Source organism: Aythya fuligula, chromosome 16 (assembly GCF_009819795.1).
Source record: "Aythya fuligula isolate bAytFul2 chromosome 16, bAytFul2.pri, whole genome shotgun sequence".
NCBI classification, from domain to species: domain Eukaryota; kingdom Metazoa; phylum Chordata; class Aves; order Anseriformes; family Anatidae; genus Aythya; species Aythya fuligula.
Genome location: NC_045574.1, coordinates 13,970,892 through 13,980,767, shown reverse-complemented (window position 1 = coordinate 13,980,767; position 9,876 = coordinate 13,970,892).

Here is a 9,876-nt window from a genome sequence, read left to right as displayed (position 1 = left end):
TGCTGTGCTGACTTGCATGCTCTGGCTCCTTCCTGAGAGACTGGAGCCTGCATGATATTGCCTGCACAGCCCAGGTTACAAACACAGTTCCTCGGTGTAGGTCCAAATCCTTGTAGAAATAGCAGGTGAAAAGTGGTGTCCGTTAAGCTCAGGAAAGTCAGTGTCCTTTCCTGTGGGCTGAAAAAAAAAAAAAAAAAAAGGAAAAAAAAAAAGATAAGAACATTGTTTAAGTGTCGCAGCATGCTACAATTCGGGAATGAATTGCTTTAATGCTATATATCACTCTCTCCCCCTAAAAACTACCACTTGTCTTGGAGAATACCTGCAGACAGTCCCTAATAGGGCAATAAATATTCAGCAGGGCTTTGGTGAATGGCTTTGGAGGATTTCTAATTATCTTTAATTAGGCTTACAGAGACTCCCTTGTGCCCACTTATCTAACTCAGACTTTTCTGGTTATCATTTTTTTCCTCCCCTAAAGGCCAGCTCCCTGTGCCGTTCACACTCTGAGCTGAGCTCCATCTGGGAGGGCTGTGGCCCAACCAATGTCCCGGGTTTTCTGGGAGCCAGACCCTGGCAGTAATTTCTTCCTGCATCAGCCACCACCAGAGGCATTTCCCTGTGGCTTTCATGCAGGGCAATTAGCCTTCCCGGGCCTTCAACGTGATGCAATTAGTCAAAGCCCAACATGTTACCTGCCACTATGTGATTAATGAAGGGCTGACAGCCTTGGGGCAAAACAAACCAAAATAATAACAAAACTGGCTGCTAATGGAAGCAGTGCCAATGCCTGGAGCCAGGCAGGAGGCACCCTACAGAAGTCCCAGAGTCAGGTCGAGCATCTTGCTCCCAAGGGCCAGCGATGCTGCTGGCCTTGACAGGGGTGGGATCTCTGTGTCTCTCTGAGACTTCATCACTTTTTTGAGCCAGGTTTGAATTTCTACAGTAGTCATCTTTCTCCTTGACTTTGCCTCTCGCTGAATCACTTGCATCACTGAATTTGACTTTAAAGGATGCTTTTTAAAAAGACTCAGGCTGGGAGCTTTCAAAGGAGCTAGAGGGAGTCCTGTGGATAATGCGCCAGCCTTCCTTAGCAAGAAAACCTTTTAGACATAAAATAAACCTAGGAAAGCATCTCTGGGCAAGTGCTTGTAGCTCTGTCCCTATTCCCACAGTCTCTGTTCCCAGCTCTATTTACTGCTGCGACTCCAGCCCTGCAGCCTTTGGATGAGGATCTTCAGAAGTGTTTGGTTCCCTTGCCTTGTCTCAAAGTACCACCAGCCCGATTTCATCCCAGGCTCACCTGTGCTCAGGGCTGACCTTTGAGATATGTTGACCAAATTGAGATATGTTGACCATTGATACTGTCCCGTGGTGGACACCTTGCTTCGTGCTCCCATACTGATAAAGGATAACATACACAGATAACAATGCCAGGTACTGCTCCGGGCTGCTCTGGTGGGAACTTAGCTTCAGAAAACAAAGAAAGGAGGTAGCAAAGAGCAGCACTTAAAAAGACAGGTCAAAAATGGTATTGGAAAGCTTGGCTGAGTCTCCGGAGGTGGTAAAAGGAAAGGATTTCTAAGAAAATGTCTTTTTCTGCAATTGATTTCTTCTGGCTCTGCCTCCGGTGTGCTTTCACTGCACTAGGGCCTTGGCATTTATTAGCTGCTGATACTGCAAGCCAAGAGGAGATCGTTGCTGCCATGCAGCAGGATCTGCTGGCACGGCTCCTACCCCATCTACCCTGTGAGGGATGCTCCTAGCCAGCTAAGGGCCAGCTCTAACTTTGATTGCATTAAAGAGCCAACAGCTTCACTGGAAGATGGTTTAAATTTTGGTGCAGTGTTTCCCTAAATGTGGCTAAAGTTTCCAGGTAGCAGCCAAAAGCAGCGATGCTGTCTGAAGGACAAAGAGAGCCTTGCCAGGGCTGCACAGCTTGCAGTACACAAAGGAAAAGGGTCTGCCCAGCTCCAAACTCCCATGTTGGGATCAACATTGCTGGGGTCTCACTTAAACAGATCTTCTCAGGACCATTTCGGCAGGTGTCTGCTTGCCCAGTTAACTAATTTCATGGCTGCCAGCTTGGTTGTTTGGGTAGAGATGCTTACATCTTTGATAAACACCCAGAAGTTGAGGTGCTGATCGAGAATGAACATCCTCTCAAATATTTGGGGAATTGCTCTCAATAAGTAGTTGCTATGGCTGTGGACAGATTTTCCTGTATCCTAGCAATGATTGTCTTTACTGAAGCTTTGCTTGCTACAGTTGGGCTCCTGAAGGTGATACTCAGGCAGCCCCGTGCCTCTTCTCATGCTGTCTCTTCCACTATGTGATCTCCTACCCCCTCCACAAAACCGATAGCTTGCCTCAGGCAACGTCATTCCTTGCAAGCTAGCAATTTACACCTTGCTGAAATGATTGCGATATTAGAATAACATCATTTCAGCATGGGACCTGACTTGATTTTTAATAAACTGAAAGGCTGGTGTGATAGGTACTTATGAGTCACTGGTTGTAGCAGAGCCGAGCAGCTCTCTGCCTACAAACCAGTTTCAGTGAATCCCCCTTTAGAAGCCTCATTGATTTTTGCTTGTGTAAATTATACATTTTTGTTTGCCTTCAGTGAATAAAAGAGCAAACAGTGCCTGGGTCTGCTCACAGAGACAGTCCTTTGAAGCAAATATCCCTCAACGAAACACTTTCATGAATTGCAAAGCTGAGGGAGAGGAAAATAAAAAGATTGCAAATCCCAGCAACAAAACAATGCTACGTGGGTAGCTACGTGGGTTCTCAAGTCGAGAAAGTTTTCTCCTGTTCTACCAAATAATGCTCGCCAGACTGGAACAAGCCATGCTGAAACGTGGTCAGAGATTTGGCTTTCTAAGTTTCTCCACCAAAAAGACACAGCAGCCTGGTGAATGGGCATGAAGAACAGATCTGCCCCTGTGAGCAGAGCCAAGCAAAGCGCTGCTGGTCCCCAGCCCCAGCAGAGGGGAGAAAAAAAAAAAAAAAAAAGCAAAAAAAAAAAGCAAAAAAAAAAGCTTATGCTTCTTGTAAGATAGAGGCAGATGAACATTGAAAAGAACCTCAAATACACATCTTAATTCTGTGATTAGTAAGAAAACCTCCTGCTTTCTGGAGTCTGACTCACGTTTTTAGGCACTTTTGTTTCTACATTAAGTGGTCAGGACTTTCTCATTCACAGAAAGCAAAGCTCAGCTCAATGGTTTGAGCCTTCATTAAGGACGAAGATGTGAGATGTCTCTGGCAGAGAGAACACATGGCAGGAACCTCTTCTGCTGGAGATGTTTGAGTACAAAGAGGAAAACTGCTTTTAGCTCCTGGCAGCATGGCCTTTTAAAATTCCTATTATAGCTGATTGATTTTTCACTCTGTGCTGTGTGGAGCTGTCTGCTTTCAGTTTAAAAGCTTCTTGTTGCTCTAGGAGTTTTTGTGTGTTGTGCTATATGTACCCAGGCTATAGGATCCAACTCGACACTTGGGAACAGCTCTGCATCCATCAACATCTTCATCCCACAAAATGGACATAATTTGTAATTTCAGCATTCTCCTCTTCCAAGTGCCTGACTTGGTTCCCCTGCCAGAAGCAGGATTATGACCAAGAAGACGTAAATATTGCAAATTTTCTGTTGTGAGCACTTCCTGGAAAGGCAACGAGGTTCCCCTGTCTTTTCTTCCTTTACAAACTGTACTTCTTGATGCAGCCCACAAATTAGTCAGCTCCTCTCTGCCTGCACTGAAATGCTTTCATCGGGATTATAAGGAAAAAAAAATACAAACAAGCAAAAAAAAAAAAAAAAAAAAAAGCAACATTAGCATTAGCACAAGGCTTGCTACTAACAAGGCTTTGTTGTTGTTATTTACAGCTTGTTTATCCACAATTATCTCTGTGTGAAATAAACTGAGGAGTTTTCCGTTTTTCTCATTGTTCATAATAACAGAATTTGAAAGAATGGATGGCATTTTGCTCCTGATGGTGTGGTTAGTTCTGAGGACTTCAAAGAAAGTAAGTAGGGACATGTCACTGTGGTTTTGGAGATGGTATATAAAAATGGATATTAGAGTGTACTTTCCTCCAAATCTCTATCCTTGGCTCATTCTTTAGAGTTTCTTTGAATTTCCATCATCTGTGATGACAGAAGGTACTAGATCTTGTGTACCTTGGGTGTGGATATCCCCCACAAGTGTTTCAAATTCCTGTTGTGGCTAAGGGGTTGGCTCTGTAAAGGAAACATTTGATTTTTCCATCTGGAGGTCAGAGGTGGGAATTGATTTCCATTTCCAAGTTCAGTTCAGAGCTGAATGGCTGATTGGAAACCCATTCCCAGTTGGAGGTATAGTAGAGCAGATCAAAAGAGGACTATTTTATCCCCGTAGAGAAAAAAAACTTTTATGTCTATTGCTCAGTGTAGAAAAGTCTTCTTCCTGTTGAACAGTGGAATAAAAATGACATGCCTATTTCCATTTGCCAAGAGCATTTTTAGCCTGAGCCAGCCCAAAGGCACAACTTGGTATTTTCAAGTGTCAATCAAACATGCTTTCCCTTCAGCTGGTGCAGGGTCCAACAATAGGCCATATGGGACGTTAGTCCATGCCAAATGGAGAAGAATTGCATCGGGAATTAAATACATCAAAGTATCTTTAGCCTATTTTCAAGCTCTATAGTCAACGTGATGGGAGGGGACTTACTGTCGTCATTCCAGCCTCAGCGTTTTTGTTGGCAAAATCAGGAGCAGCACAGGTATAAATATACCAACATTTCTGATATTTAGAGTGGCAGGATGAGACCTAAAGACATTGAGATAAAATATTTTTGTATAGAAGTGGAAAAAAAATAACTGAGTTCTTATGTAGCAAGAGATTTCTGTGGATTGCAGACTATACTTGAATAGGCACAGTCCAGATACCCAAAGATTTTCAGGCACTTGAAGTCAAGTGTTTGTGTTCCTCCACTCAGACAGAACAGTGAGTAGTGCTGGAAATAACTGCAGTGCAAAACCACACACTGTATGTGAATCTGGACGCAAGTAAAGGCCTGGGTGTTATTAATATGCAGAGCTTCTGCTTTGAAAGCGGGAAAAGAAGCTGTAATTTTAGGGAAGGATAGTAAAGTTTTTGGAAATCAGTGGGAGATGGTCGCCTTTTTAAAAAAACTTCCTCCTTAATCAACAAAACCCTTGTGATCCAGAAAACAGTGGGTGTAACAGATGGCTGATGTTTCTTTTCATGTAGGCCAGTCAGCAGCAAAATAATGCATGCCTGTGTTTTAACGAGGAGAAATAAGATGTGAGCCTGAAGGTACCAGTAACATGGGAGAGGGATGCAAACAAACCAGGTGCTACCTTCCTTGGTTATTGAAAGACTTCTTTCTCTGTTGCTCAAAAAGAGATGTGCTGGGGTCTGTACAGGATCTTTGGCCTGAATTCAGATTAATGTGGCATCTTTTTCTGGGTGATGAGCTCTTGGACTGCCTGTTTTCCCCCACTTAGGTGCACACTGAAGGGAAGCAGCACTTGTATCTGGTGCCTGCACAACACGCGTGGCCACGGCTCATCTGGCAGCCACAAAAAGATGATGAAATATATTTACATAAATATTTCGCCCTATCCATTCTAAACTTAAGAAGGACAAAATGCTGTTGAATTCCAGGAATCACCAGAAATCAGCATTTCAGAGTTCCTTGTAAGAGGCAAAGAAGCTGCAGGAAAGCTGCCCTTATTTCCTGCCCAAGCAAGGCAGAGCCCCAGTGCCAATGAGCGCGAGCCAGTTGCTACTCAACTGTAATTGAGACTTAAGAGCTATCATTTCCTATTGGTTAACCAAGGAAATATTTATGGCCAGAGCTTTGTGCCAAGCACAATATTTATGACCAAGTTTGTAGCGTTTTTTAGGGCTGATTTTTGCACAGAGGACACAGATCACATCCATGCTGGTGTGATCGTGAAGCCAAAGCCTGGAGCCACCAAGGAGAGCCTGGAGCAGAGTGAAGGTCTGTCTCTGCAAAATCTCATCCTTGTCTTCACTGCAGCCTCAGTGGGAACACCTGAAGTAGACACCAAAAGACTTGAATTGCTGTGCTGTGCTCTCCATGCCTGGCTAAAATGCTCTCTGCTCATGCATGAGTGCTGTTCTAGGCTGAGTCTGTGCACCAAGACTGAAGGCTTCAAACGAAGGTGGCACCTCCTATCTCCACTAATTCCCTATTGGGGCTGGAGATGCTCCCAGCTCCTGCTCTCCAGCAGACCAGTCACTGCATGCACCCCTGACACTCATAGTCTGGGGGGGTCACACTGATTTATCCTGATTTATCTCACTTCTTGCTAAAACATCAGGCCAGGAGCTCAGGGGAGGTTGTAACTTCTTCAGCCACAGCATCTGACTAATTACACTGTGGCTTGGATTGGGCTCTGCCTTGTTTTTAGCGTGCACTGAGGCTCTCAGACAGACTTGTACTGGTTGGGAAGATGAGATCTGTAGCTAGTGCTGATTATGGGGAGAAAAGGGAAAGGATTTGTCAATCGGTTGACTCCAGATTTCTTTAGTGGATAAATCAGGCAGTTTTTGCCCTTTGGTGAGGAAGGACAAGATCCTAATTTAGATCTATAAGGCTAGGCAGTGAAACCAAAGCTATTCTTGGAGAACAAACTTGTCCAGAGAGACATGCTTCTGTTCTCTAATTTAAAAATCCATCTCCTTGAATCTCAAGAGAAGCTAACACTGCCTATATGTTCCTTACAACGAAGTGTGGCATTTACAAATGAGATGTTGAGGTTCATCTGATCTGCTACAAGTCTCCTCTAATAGCTGGAGAGCTGGAGACCTTAATGAGGCCATGATCTGCTGTGTTGCTGCCTTTCCATTTTCAGTGGTTGGCTCACTTCTCTCGTTGGTTTGTTTTAACATAGACAGAATCACAGATCCCCTGGTTGCTTTGTTAATAATGAACTTTGGGAATTCCCAAGGTACCTCTGGGTGACTGGAGGAGGAGAACAGAAAGGACGAGAAGTCTAGATTAATGCATTTTGTTGTCACTGGTACTCACTGGTCGGAGACAAAGATCAGCAGCGAGTTACACGGCCGTGTAGGAGAGCGAGGTGGGAACCAGCCAGGAGACAAAGGTAGTGAGAAAATTCCCCCTGCTCTCCACCAGCACAGCCTGTCTAGAGGTAAATATAACTGGATGCTCCCCAGAGGTCTAGAGGTAAATACAACAGGATGCATCCCAGAGCTTTGTAAAAAGCTAACCCTGCAAGGCACTGAGCTCCAGTAACTCCCAGCTCAGTAAAACATCAGGGTTTTAAGGGAACACAAGAGGTTACTGCATTAGGGCTCGTGCGCTTGGATTCAAATCTTAATCAGCTCGCAGAGAGGAGGGAGAGAGGTTGCATTAGCAATCATGCTCTGCTGTGAAGTGTATTTATTATCTGCTGCACGCCCCATTGAGCATCTCTGCATGGCTGGGACCCTGGGGCTGCTGGGGTCAGCACTGCTGTGGGCAGGACCAGAGCCTGGGGTGGTTCCAAGCACCCAGGGCTGGGCTCCAGGGCAAGGGGCTGCCAGCTCTGTTTGCTCCCTGCATGTGATGGAAACACGTCTAGAAAGGAATCACGTGGGTGAGGCATCTCTGGAGCACCTCACATCAGAGGCACTGCTCATGGAAGGCTGTTTTCTCACTCTGGTTGTTGTTGTAGAGCCGTGACACAGCCCTTGTCCCTAGAGTCTGATCGCAGCCATGAGGATGCTGGTGGAAGTCAGGAGCTCCAGAATTTTCATAGGATTGGAGACCAACGCACTCCACGACCAGCTTCTAAGAAAGGAAGAAAACTGGGAGAAGCCTGAGCTTCATAACCCTATTAAATGCATCGGAAATAAACATCACTATGCTTGCTTTTTCTCTGTTGTTTTTGCTCCCATGCAGGTGTCTTAGCTTGCCTGCATGGCCAAAAGTCTCCTATGCAGTAAACATGTTTGATTTAGTTCAAAATGTCTTTCAAAGTCTTCTGGCACTTCATAGCGAATCTGAAATAAATCTGGATAAATCAGAGTCACTCCTGTGAGGCCAGCAGTACCTCTCAGATTTCCCCAGAGGCAGATTGAGCCTATTCTTCTGAGAAACAGCTTCGCACGTCTCTCTGCTCTGCTCATTTCAGTGTGCAGTTCACTGAAAAAGAAAGATCTCTCGCCCTTTTAGTGTTGAGTTTCTTTCAACTGCTTTTGTTTCAGCTGAAGCCTGTGTTTGATGACAAGCCAGTAAGGAAAGGGAGAGAGAAATCTTCTTTATTGAAGAAATGGAGACAAGGCAAATAATTCATATCAGCTTTGAATACAAAGATGACATTTCTCAAGCATCCCATTAACTGGCTTCATCCGCTGTGTGAAGCTCAAACAAACAGGGAAGGAATAAGGAGGTATTTATTATTATTATTAAATCTCTGAACATTTAAACAAGCAGATGACATTTTACAAAATGAACAGAGGCCAAGGGTTTGCCCTGGGGAGCTGACAGTAACATCCAAGGGAGACTGGGCACATTCAAAGCAAACAGCTAGTCCTAGGATTCCCTGTTCATGCCCCTGTTCCTAGGGCAGTTGAAATTTTACTGTATTAAACCAGTGATGGCAGGAGGGGGGTCTCAGGCACAGTTTATAAACAAGTACCCTACTCACAGGGACCTCCAGCCCCTACCCATCAGTGCATTTTACAGGGTAAAAATAGTTTTAGAAAGTATTAAAAGGAGGGAGATATTTACAGGACTATAGATAACAAGCTAGTAGATTCAGGAGTTATTGAGTCCTTGCAAATTCATGGAATTCTACAAAATGACCCCAACACTTGAGCTCAAGTGTCCATTACTGGTTTGTCCTTATTCCAAGGACAAGTCTGAGATTTCATTGAAAACTTTGGGGGAAACACTGCCTTAATTATGTTTAGTTAAGTCTGCAGTCTTCAGTGGCTGGGATGTTTGCATGCAGTTTTTGTGAACATCTGGATTACCCAAATTGCCCACATCTTTATCAGACAAAAGAAGATAATAATAATGAGGAGACTCAGAGCTGGGTGCCTGGGAATCAGGCTGGAGTTACAGCTTTCTCCCACACTAAAAAATCATTAAAACCCTTAAATGGCATCTTTTGTCCAAGTCAGACTGAGTCCCTTGCACGAGTACCAGTGGAAAACATTGCCTTCCAACTACATACAGGAGCTGATGGAAATTTTGTTATGGCCCAATGATGCAGAAAGAAACCAGCAGTGAGATTTAACAAGGTCACTTCAAGGCACAGAAACCTCTGTAAAATATGTTCTTCCTCCACATCATATAAAAGCAGAGCCAGGGAGGTGAGGGATAAACCTTTCATTTATTGGAAATGATGATTTATGATTAATTTCCGAAAGAAGAAAACTCTTTTTTAATCAAAATTATTTATAGGGTTAATCTAAAGGTGGCATTTGCTAGCCAGCTTCCTTACACACCAGCACAGAAAACAAGGCAAGGAGAAGACGGATGGGGTATGTCCATGGGATTTGAATCAGTTCTGTGCAAGAAGGCCTGTAGTCAAGGATACCTGTGTTATTTATGGTCAAGATTTTCAAAAGGGAAAAACTCGTCTTGGATCCCTTGGGCTCGGTCATCCAACGTGTGACCTGTGCAGAGGACCAGCCCCTTGAAAAATGGCTTTTGCAAATCCCATCTCCCACCGGGTCCCTTTTGGGAATTTCTAAGACTTGTCTTTTCTGGTGCTTGTTGTTGGAACTAGAAGGGCTGAAAACAAGGGCACGGGACATGGTTTAGTGATGGGACTGGGAAGGTCAGGGTGATGGCTGGACTTGATGATCCTGAAGGTCTCTCCCACC